Below are 10,716 nucleotides of genomic sequence, written 5' to 3' on the forward strand. Positions count from 1 at the left end.
TTTTATAGAGAGAGTATCATGCCATGTGCAAATAGTGAATATTTTACTTCTTCCTTGATGATTTGGATGCCTTTTATTTCTTTTTGTTTGAATGCTGAGGCTAGCACTTCCAGTACTATATTAAATACCAGTGGTGAGAGTGGAATGCCTGTCTTGTTCCTGACCATGGAGGAAAAGTGCTCAGTTTCACTCCATTGAGAATAGTATTAGCTGTGGATTTTTTGTATATGGATTTTATATATATGGATTTTAGAGAGATATGTTCTCTCTAAACCCAGTTTTGTTTTGTTTTGTTTTTTATCAAGAATGGATGCTGTACTTTGTCAAATGCTTTTTATGCATCTATTGAAAGGATCAGATAGTTCTCAAACTTTCTTTTATTAGTGTGGTGTATCACATTGTACAATTGTGAATAATGAACAACATTTGCAAACCAGGAATTAATCCCACTGATCATGATGAATAATTTTTAATGTATTATTGGATTTGGTTTGCTAGTATATTATTGGAATTTTTGCATCCATGTTCATTAGTGATATTGGCCTATATTTATCTTTTTTAGTGGAATCTTTATCTAGTTTTTGTATCAGTGTAATTCTGGCTTCAGAATAAATTTGGAAGTTTCCCTTCCTCTTGTATTTTTTTAAAGTAGATTGAGATGAATGGGTATTAACTCTTCTTTAAAGATTTGGTAGAATTAACCTGTGAAGCCATCTGGTGCTGGACTTTTATTTGCTAGAATTTTTTAAATTATTGATTCAGCTTCTTTGCTGAATTTTCTTTGTTTATCAGTCTTATCAAGTTTACTATTTCTTCCAGTTTCAGTGTTAGTAATTTATTCATTTCTAGCAATTTACCCATTTCTCCCACATTGTCCAATTTGTTGGCATGTAGTTTTTCATAATAGTCTCTTATAATCGTTTCTATTTCTGTGGTGTTGTTATTTCTCCTCTTCCATTAATGATTTTATTGTTTGGTTCCTTTCTCTTTTATTTTTGATAATTCTAGCTAGTAGTTTGTCAGTTTTATTTATTTTTTCAAAGAACTATATTCTGGTTTCAGTGATCTGTTCTATGTCTTTTTTAAGTTTCTACATCATTTATTTCTGCTCTAATCTTTATTGTGTCCTTCCTTCTGCTGGCTTTAGGCTTTGTTTGTTGTTCTTTTTCTACTGCTTTAGGTTGTTTTTCTGAGATTTTCCTTACTGTTTACAGTGGGCTTGTATTGCTATATTCTTCCCTCTTAGAATGGCTTTTGCTGCATCCCAGAGGTTTTGGACCACTGTGTTTTAATTTTCATTTGCTTACATGTAGTTTTAATTTCTTATTTGATTTCCTGGTTGAGCCATTCATTGTTTGGTAGCATTTGGTTTAACCTCCATGTATTTGTGGCCTTTCTATATTTTTTCTTGTGGTTGACTTCCAGTTTCATAGCATTGTGGTCAGAAAATGTGCATGGTATTACTTCAATATTTTTTATTTGTTAAGTGTGATTTATGACCTAATTTGTGATCTATTCTGGGCAATGTCCCATGTGCACTTGAAAAGAATGTGTATTCTGATATTTTAGGATGGAATGTTCTGAATATATGTTAAGTCTATCTGGTCCAGTGTGTCATTCAAAGACATTGTTTCCTTGTGTATTTTCTGTTTAGATTATCTGTCCATTGATTTAAGTGGGGAGTTAAAGTTCCTTACTATCATTGTATTATTATGAACTAGTTCCTTTATGTTGGTTATAAATTGTTTTATATATTTGGATGCTTCTATATTGGGTGCATAAATACTTAAAATTATTATATCTTCTTGGTGGATTGTTCCTTTTATTACAATATAGTACCCTTTTTTGTTGTGATAGTCTGTTTTAAAGACTAGTTTGTCCAATATAAGCATTGCTATCCTGGCTTTCTTTTGACATCCATTTGCATGATAAATGTTTCTCCACCCCCTCACTTTCAAACTGCAGGTGTCTTTAGGTCTAAAATATGAGTCTCTTGTAGGCAGAATATACATGGGTTTTGGTTTTTTTCCATTCTGACACCCTACATTTTTTGATTAGAGCATTTAGTTCATTTAAATTCAAAGGAATTAGTGCCATTACTTGTTTTGTCATTGTTTCTGGACATTTTCTCTGATCCTTCCTTATCTTTGTTACTTTTGGTCTCCCTTTAATATTTCTTGCAGGGCTGGTTTAGTGGTCACAAATTCTAGATTTCGTTTGTCTGGGAAACTTTTTATCTCTTCTTCTATTCTGAATGACGGCCTTGCTTGATAGAGGATTCTTGGCTGCAGATTTTTCCCATTCAGCACTCTGAATAGATCATGCCACTCCCTTCTGGCTTGCCAAGTTCCTGTTGAGAAATCTCTACCTAGCCTTATGGGTTTTCCCTTTTAAGTTAAGGACTTCTTTTGTATGGTTACTTTGAAGATTTTTTTCTTTATCACTATATTTTGGAAATTTAATTACAATGTGTCTTGGTTTTGCCTTGCTTTTGTTGATTTTGATGGGAGCTCTGTGCCTCCAGGATCTGGATGTCTTTTTCCTTTCCCAGACTAGGGAAGTTTTCAGCTATTAATTCTTCAAATAATGTTCTGCTCCACCACCCTCTCTCTTTTCTTCTCAAATTCCTATAATACAAATGTTTGATTATTATGCTTGATAGAGTCACTGAGTTCCCTAAGTCGATTCTCACATTTTTCTCTCTTTTGTTCAGCTTCATTATATTTCATTCTTTTATCTTCTAGGTCACTAATTCATTCCTCAGCATCTTCCAGGCTGATGTCCATTGCATCAAGCCTGTTTCCAGTTTCATTTAATGAATTCTCATCTCTGATGAATACTTTATTAGCTCTTTTATCTCTGTGGTAAGGGTCTCACTGATGTCTTATATTATTTTCTCAATCCCAATGAGTATCCTTACGATTCTTGCTTTAAATTCTCCATAAGGCACGTTACTTATAATCCTTTTGCTTAGATCTTTGACCATGGCCTTATTTTGTTCTTTTGTTTGGGATAATTTCCTCTCTCAGCATTTTGTCTATGTCTCTGCCTTCTTCTCTGTGTTATAAAAGTCAGTTATGTCTCCTGCCCCTGAAAGTAATGGCCTTATGAAGAAAAGGTCATGTAGTGCCCAGGGCGTGACCCTTCAGGAAGTGTTTCCATTGTGTGCTTTGTGTGCTCTGCTGTTGTGTTTTGGCTGTTCTGTACTTAAGACCAATCATCTGAAGAGGTTCTCCTTGACTGCTGTGGGCAGTGTTTCATCCATGGTCTGAATGTGGCACATTTTAACAAGATGTACTTTGGTTTGCTTGTGAAATAAGACCTGATACCACTTCCACCAGAACTGAGGCCCTGCAGAACTCTCTGGTCAGGAGACATGTTGTGGGCTGGGGACTGTGCTGATTTTCTGGGGGAGGGGCCCACTATACCAGATGTGAGGGAAGCTTGACTAAGATGGTAATCCCACTAGAGCATAGGGGAGTGGGGCTTGGTATAAGCAAGTTAGGCAGCCAGTGTTGGTGCTGCACTGTTTCCTGCAGGTAGCTCTATGTTTATGCTGAGGGGCGAGGGAGGGAAATGGCAACAGCCAACTCTTTTGTTCCCAGAGAGGAATCTTCATGAATGCTGCCTCTTAGAGATGAGCTCTGAGATCAGTGAATAATCTCTCTGCCATGTGCCCCCCTCCAGCCTCAGTGTTCTTAAGATTTCCGTTTCCACAGTTTGCCCCCAGGTTTTTTGCCTGTATTCTCTCCAGGAGTAGGACAGGGCCCTCTGGTCTCTATACCAGCCAAGTTTGGTGACCTTTAAGCTCAAGACTTTAAGCCTCACTGGTTTTAAGAACTTACAAAATTCAGCCCCTCTCACTTTTATAAGCCAATGGCTTTGGGGGAAATGTTCTCCTTTGTGTTACCCTGTGTGCTCCCCTCTCTATTTCTTACCCTTCTCCATGATCATGGCTCCCTCCCCTCCAAAGCACCTGTTACCTGTTTCACCCCTAAACCATGTCTCTGTTCTTCCTACTTTCTTTGATGTCACCTCCTATATCCCTTTAGTTGTGGAGTTTGTTCTCTCAGTCTTCAGGTCAATTTATGGGGTATTTAAGATATGCTAACAGTTATCTAGTTGTGATCATGGGAAAAGACAAGACTAGGGTCCTTCTACTCTACCGACATCTTCTTCTTGACCAAGAAAAAACCCATCTTGGGCAAGAGAGAGGAAGGATGAGAGGGAGGCTGGAGAACTCTTTCTTCCATTAGGAAACCACAATAAAGAATTATAGTGTAGAAAATGCTGAAGTTGGAGGCACTTGAGTTGTTCAGTCAGTTAAGTGTCTGACTTCAGCTGAGGTCATGATCTCACAGTTTGTGAGTTAGAGCCTCATGCCAGGCTCTGTGGTGACAGCTCAGAGCCTGGAGCCAGCTTTGGATTCTGTGTCTTCCTCTCTCTCTGCCCCTCCCCCACTCATTGTCCGTCTCTCTCTCTCTCTCTCTCTCTCTCTCTCAAAAGTAAACTTTAAAAAAGTTAAAAAAAAGAATATTATGAAGTTGATAGACTCTAAAGTTTTATAAATAAATAAAAGAACGATTTTACAGAGCATGTGAGAGGGAAAATGTTTTTTTGTTTTTTTTTTTTTACGATTTTTTTTTTAATGTTTATTTATTTTTGAGACAGAGAGAGACAGAGCATGAACGGGGGAGGGTCAGAAAGAGGGAGACACAGAATCTGAAACAGGCTCCAGGCTCTGAACTATCAGTACAGAGCCCGATGTGGGGCTTGAACTCACAAACTGCAAGATCATGACCTGAGCCAAAGTCGGCCGCTCAACCAACTGAGCCACCCAGGCGCCCCGGGAAAATGTTTTATAAAAATTCTTTGACCTAAATAAATAAATAAATAAATAAATGCCTAGAAAGGAACATAAAACAGAGACTTACACTTATCAAAAACTATGAATAAACTTAAATTACTAATAAGAATTCTGAAAAAAGTGATCAATCCTGATGCAACTCAAATGGTATTTGAAGGTTTGTGAATGAGGTAAAATAATCAGTAGAACACAAGAAGAGAAACCCAGGCAAAATCAAACCCATTCTCCTTAAGGTCACTACATTAAACTATAGATATATCAGGGCAATGTCACACTTTACCATCACTTTGTCTAGTGAGATTGAGATTTCTACCTGATTTGGTCGGGGACTAATTTAAGAAATCACAGGGAGATTTTAAAATTGTCAAATTATTAATAGGAGGAGGAATTTGGACTCTGGTTTTCATACCAGAAATTTTCATACATTCAATCACATTTGAATCTGTGATTTTGCCCTAAAAGTCAAATTTTAATGGGCATCAAGAACAGGTCACAATAGTACATCTTGAACAGCTAATCATCTCAATAAATTAGATCAGTCACTTTCTTGTTTTATTATGTTTAGAAAATATTTAACCACTCTAGAACTAAAGTCTGTAATTCTGAAATCCTAGTGCTAATACCTACCTCTCTGCATTTTATATTCATTCTTTCATTCACTCACTCACTCATTCAATATTTACTCAGTACCTATTGTGTTTCAGGCATGGTGGTGTATGGTGATTTATGTATATGTGTATATATTTGCCTACTATTCCAGTGAGGCAGAAAGACTTACAAATACATTCTAAAATATTAGGTAGTGAGAGTACTATGAGACAAGGAAGAGACAAAGGCAATCACAAGTGATGACTCATGCAATTTATGGAGAATGGTTCAGAGAACTCACTGAGAAGGTGACATTGACAATCAGGTAGGGGTATGCATGGTGTTATCAAAGAACACTGGGAAAGCTGGTACAGCTGAATCAAAATGAGCAAAGACAAATTACAGAAAAAAACATTTCTAAGGGTAGCCAGGGGTTAGATCATGAAAAGTCATGATAAAGAGGCACTAAAGGTTGAGATGAGACTAGGATATATAAATCAAATAGACATCCTTATTTCTGTGGTCTTATATTAAAGAGCCAGAATTATTTCATCCTGCATTTAATCCATGCTTTTTGACTGTACAAATTTCCCTTGCACTTAGGTAATGGGTTTGAAAAGTTCTAAAATCATAAGAGCACAGTGCTCATAATGGGTATGAATGTTAAACACTAAACAACAACAAAACACACACACTTTAGTCCATAAACCTTACTGCCTAGAGACTCAAAAATGACAGTGAACATTACATATAAGCAAAGAATTAAAGATTTACCAGGGTCATTTTGAGATGTCACTAGATGTTTTCCATTATTTCTTTCAATTATCAATCACCATGTCTCTTAATATGTTCTGGGGAAGCACATTATCCCCAATATACAAGGTCCAAGACTAATTTTCCTACCTGTATCCATTTTTCCTTACCTTATCTCATGTCTTGAAAGCATGAACTAACAGGGAGAAATATGAATGGAATTGGATGTGAATATTCATGTGATTGAAACAGCTGAGCTAGAATGTGTTTCTCCTTGCCAAAACTGGATATGTAACCATGTCTACACTTTACTTCCACAGTTCTAGTTTAATGCTTGTTAACAAATTATACAATAAACACTGGCAACCTGGAGTGTAAGCAAGAGAAAATATTAAAATATATAATGGATATGAAATCCATGCTGAGTGAGGGATTCTACAAAGAATGGAGGATACTGGTCTAGATTAGAAAGAACAGGAAAATAACACTTCTACCAACAGCTTCCATGAAAGAGAAAGCCCTGAACAGGATAGGCTTTCTGTGAGTAATAAGGTCAATGTTACTGGATATATTAAATTAAATAAGTAATTGTTTTATGAAGGGAGGTTACAAAGGGTCAGGGCTCAAAGATGGGACTGAAAGATTACTAAATTCTTAACCCTCAATGTGCTTCTCTTATAATGTGAATACTCAATGCACATACATAGGAAAGAATCTCAAGATAATTTTATCTCCATTTTCCCTATGACATTTCTGGAAGCACAAAGAAATTCATGTGACATCAATAAAGGCTTATGCTGCATCTAAGAAAGAAAGAAAAGGAAGAAAAACAGGATAAGGAAAAAAAAGGAAGGAAGGAGAGAGAGAAAAAAATAGAGAGAAGAAGAAAGAAAGAAAGAAAGAAAGAAAGAAAGAAAGAAAGAAAACAAAAGAAAAGAAAAAATAAAGATATAAAGAGAGGTGGATATAGATATAAATAGTATGGATATCCATATATGGACTTATTTTCCCTGATCTTTGCTTCTGGGTCTATTTAGTACCTACTATTTAGTCGTTTGGTAACAGTATTTTATTAGCACAAAATTAACATAATTTCTCTTATTTCATGCTGAAAAATGCATTTATCACCATCATTTCAAAAAGCAATTTCTTTAAGCATTTAAAAGTCATATTTCCCACAGTTGTAGTCATGATACATATAATATTTCTCTTTCTTTGTATTATTAATTGCATTTTCTATATTAATACCAGTACTTAATAAATGTATTTCAAAACATTGCACAACATTCCAAGTATTTCCTGCTATTCCATAATTTACTCAACCAACTTTCTACTTTGTGATTTTTCACCATTATAAATAAGACAGTATATATTTTTGGGCAAAAAATGTTTTCCTCCATGTTTTTGTTGGTTCCTTATGATACTTTTCAGAAATTGAACTATTGGCTTAAGTAATATAAATATTTTAAAAGATTTTTAATCTATGAAAATTAACTTTCAAATGACTAATAACCTTTTTAGACTATTTTAAACATATTTTAATGAATTGTAATGCAAACTTTTCGAAGACTGTAATTAGTATCTCTGTCAGTCTATGCATGATACATTTAGCTGAGTTTTAATATTAAAACACTGAGCAAATTTCCTTGGGATGTTACGTGGTGTTAATTCTCATCATCACTCACACTTAGGGCTTATTCTGTACCTGTCCCTTTATGTAGTTTATCTTGTTCAATTTTCAGAACAATTCTGAGAGAGGTCTTATTATTTTCTCTTTTTTGCAGATGAGGATACTTAGTTTAGAGAGATTATACTCCTTGTCACACAGATAAGAAACGGTAGACAATGGAATCGACGTTGCCAGACTGCAGAGTTGATCTCTTTTGAAAGCGTACTATATTGTTTATTTATGCATTTCAATGAGTTTTTTAAATTGAATTCTGTCTTTTATAGTATGTTCTCTGTAAAGTGGCTGTGTCCAGTAGTATACTGATAAACTGGCTCTCCAATAATAATGACAACAACAAGCATTGAATTGCACTATTTGCTGATTTTTGTGTTCTTTCCACTTCTATGTGAAGTCATAGAATGTGGAGAGATGCAGACAATCAGCTCTCTTAAGCTGATGCAGCTGGCTCCAGCACATCAGTGGCTGTACCAGTTATTTTTTTTTATTGTCTTTCGGTTCCCTCTTAATGAGACTGGAACTGCACCCTACAAACATTTCTCCTTCATCACTTGGCTCTGCAAAAAGGGCACTGGCAGACCAGAGCAGAAAGACCAGGCTTCCCTCAGTGGTTCCACCATTCTCCCTTTCAGCAAAGGAGGCAATGGATTATTAAAGAAAAGATAAGCAACCATGATAGAAAGTTGCTCAGCCACTTGGTAAGTGCTTCCTATGAATCGGCTCTGGCCCGTTCACTATGCGACATTTCATTATTACTGACAGTTGGTGTTTCTGCGGCTGCCACACTCTTCAGCAAGAATTACATCTCATCCTTAGTTTTTCTCTGGTTCACTTTCCTTTAGCCTAGACATATTTGTTGCTTTCTGCAGTTGAAATTTCTGGACCACTGAAGCGCCTTTTTTAACCATTAATAGTCATCTATTAAATTCATCATACCATTTGAATTACAGGCATGGTTTTTATCTCCTTTTTGGACTGTGATTGGTACATGAACTCAATAAAATAAACAACAACAACAACAAAACAAATGAAAAATAGGTTGCAAATCTCTTACCTTTGGCCCCAACGTTCCCAGCAGCATACGTAAGGCCTAAATGAAGCAATCCTTCAAATTCTGAATCAAAAGCCAGGGGATGAATGAGTATAACCTGTATTAAAATAATAACAATAGTTGTATTAATGATGGTAATAACCTGCAGTGAGTGTTTATTACCTGTGAAGAATATGTCAAGATCCATTATGAAATAAATCATCCTCAAATTTCTCTTTTGAAGTGAGTAGTCATTTTACAGATAAGGAACCTAAGTTCAAGGGACATGCAGAGCCAGAACTCTACTCTAGGCTAGAGGCTTTAAAACTTGTTCTCTTCAGAACTTATTCTAATGTTAAAAAAAAATCATGCAGTGTAATCATTAAGATATTAATTTTGAGGAAATATCTACTTAGAGAAAGAAGATACTTGAATATTGAATTTTATTCTATTCTGATGTGTTCCAAAATTATTTTATTCTCATATTTCAGAAGTTAAAAAATTTTCTAGAATTAAAAAAAAATGCAGATAATTTCCCAGGCACTTCTTTCACTTGAAGAAATGACTTGAAAACTAGAAAAGTTGCTTCATTTCTTGAATACCTGGAAATTTCTCAACTAATGCTGAGAATAAAAGACCTGCCAAATTCGTTAATTATCCTTAATATTCAATTCTCAAGTATAATGAATTCCATTTTCACACATATCTGAGAAAATTACAATGGAAAGTTAATATGTTGCCTTTTGCTGGGTTTCAGTGAATACCTCAATATGCAAGCAGATTTCAGTCTGAACTTGGTGGCAGAGTCACATTTAACCTCTCACACCCGGACAGATGTCAGCCATACTCATCCCCAATGCCCACCGTTCTAATACTGTAACTTCAATGTGACTCCAATGAGTCAAGATATTTACAGCATAATCCCACTTTAGACCATGGAAGTTCCCCCAGTGCTTAGGAAATTTGTCATTTGCTTCACTACATTGCCCAACCTCCCAGCCCTTAATCAGGGACATATGACATCTTACTGTTACCATACTTATATCATTCTGTGGACAAAAGGAATGTGTATTATTTTCAGGATGAAGCACTGAAGAGCAGTCTTTTTTTTCTGCTGTGAGATCCAAGAATGTGCTGATAATGCAGATATAAGGTGTGTGGGGTAGGAGAGTTCTTAGCATTAATTCTGTGGACGTTTTGACCAGGTAATTCTCAGTGTGGGGTACAGGAGTCGGTCCTGTACATTGTAGGATGTTCAGTAGTATCCTTAGCTTATACTCATTAGCTCCTAACATCATTCTCTCCAGTTATGACAATAAAAATTAGTCTGACACTGCAAATATCCTCTAGAGGGGAAACTGGCCTGAGCTATAAGATGGTAGAACTTTCATTAGCCTAAGTCTGCAGAAACTAAATGGAACTTAACACCTCACTCCTCTATATTGCATAGTATATGTAAAATGAAATACATACACACAAACTTTAAAAACAATAAAATAAAATTGTTAAGCCAATAAGATTTAGGAGTTGTTTGCTATTGCTGGAGAGCTTATCCTCATTAATACATATTCTAATTTGCTTTTCCCTCAGATCTCAGCCCTTCGTCAGGAGGGACTTCTCTGAAATATTGAATCCATCAGACTATGCCAATGACTTCTCTTGATTCTGGATCATCTTTCATTTTTCTTGAAAATAGTTACCCCAGTGAAGTGATTTATTAACACTTGTTTTACTGCTAGTCTATAAACTCTTATGAGGGCACAAATCTATCTCAGTAGACATTTATTTGGC

This window comes from Panthera onca, chromosome E2 (genome assembly GCF_046562875.1).
Source record: "Panthera onca isolate mPanOnc1 chromosome E2, mPanOnc1 haplotype 2, whole genome shotgun sequence".
In the NCBI taxonomy this organism is placed as follows: domain Eukaryota; kingdom Metazoa; phylum Chordata; class Mammalia; order Carnivora; family Felidae; genus Panthera; species Panthera onca.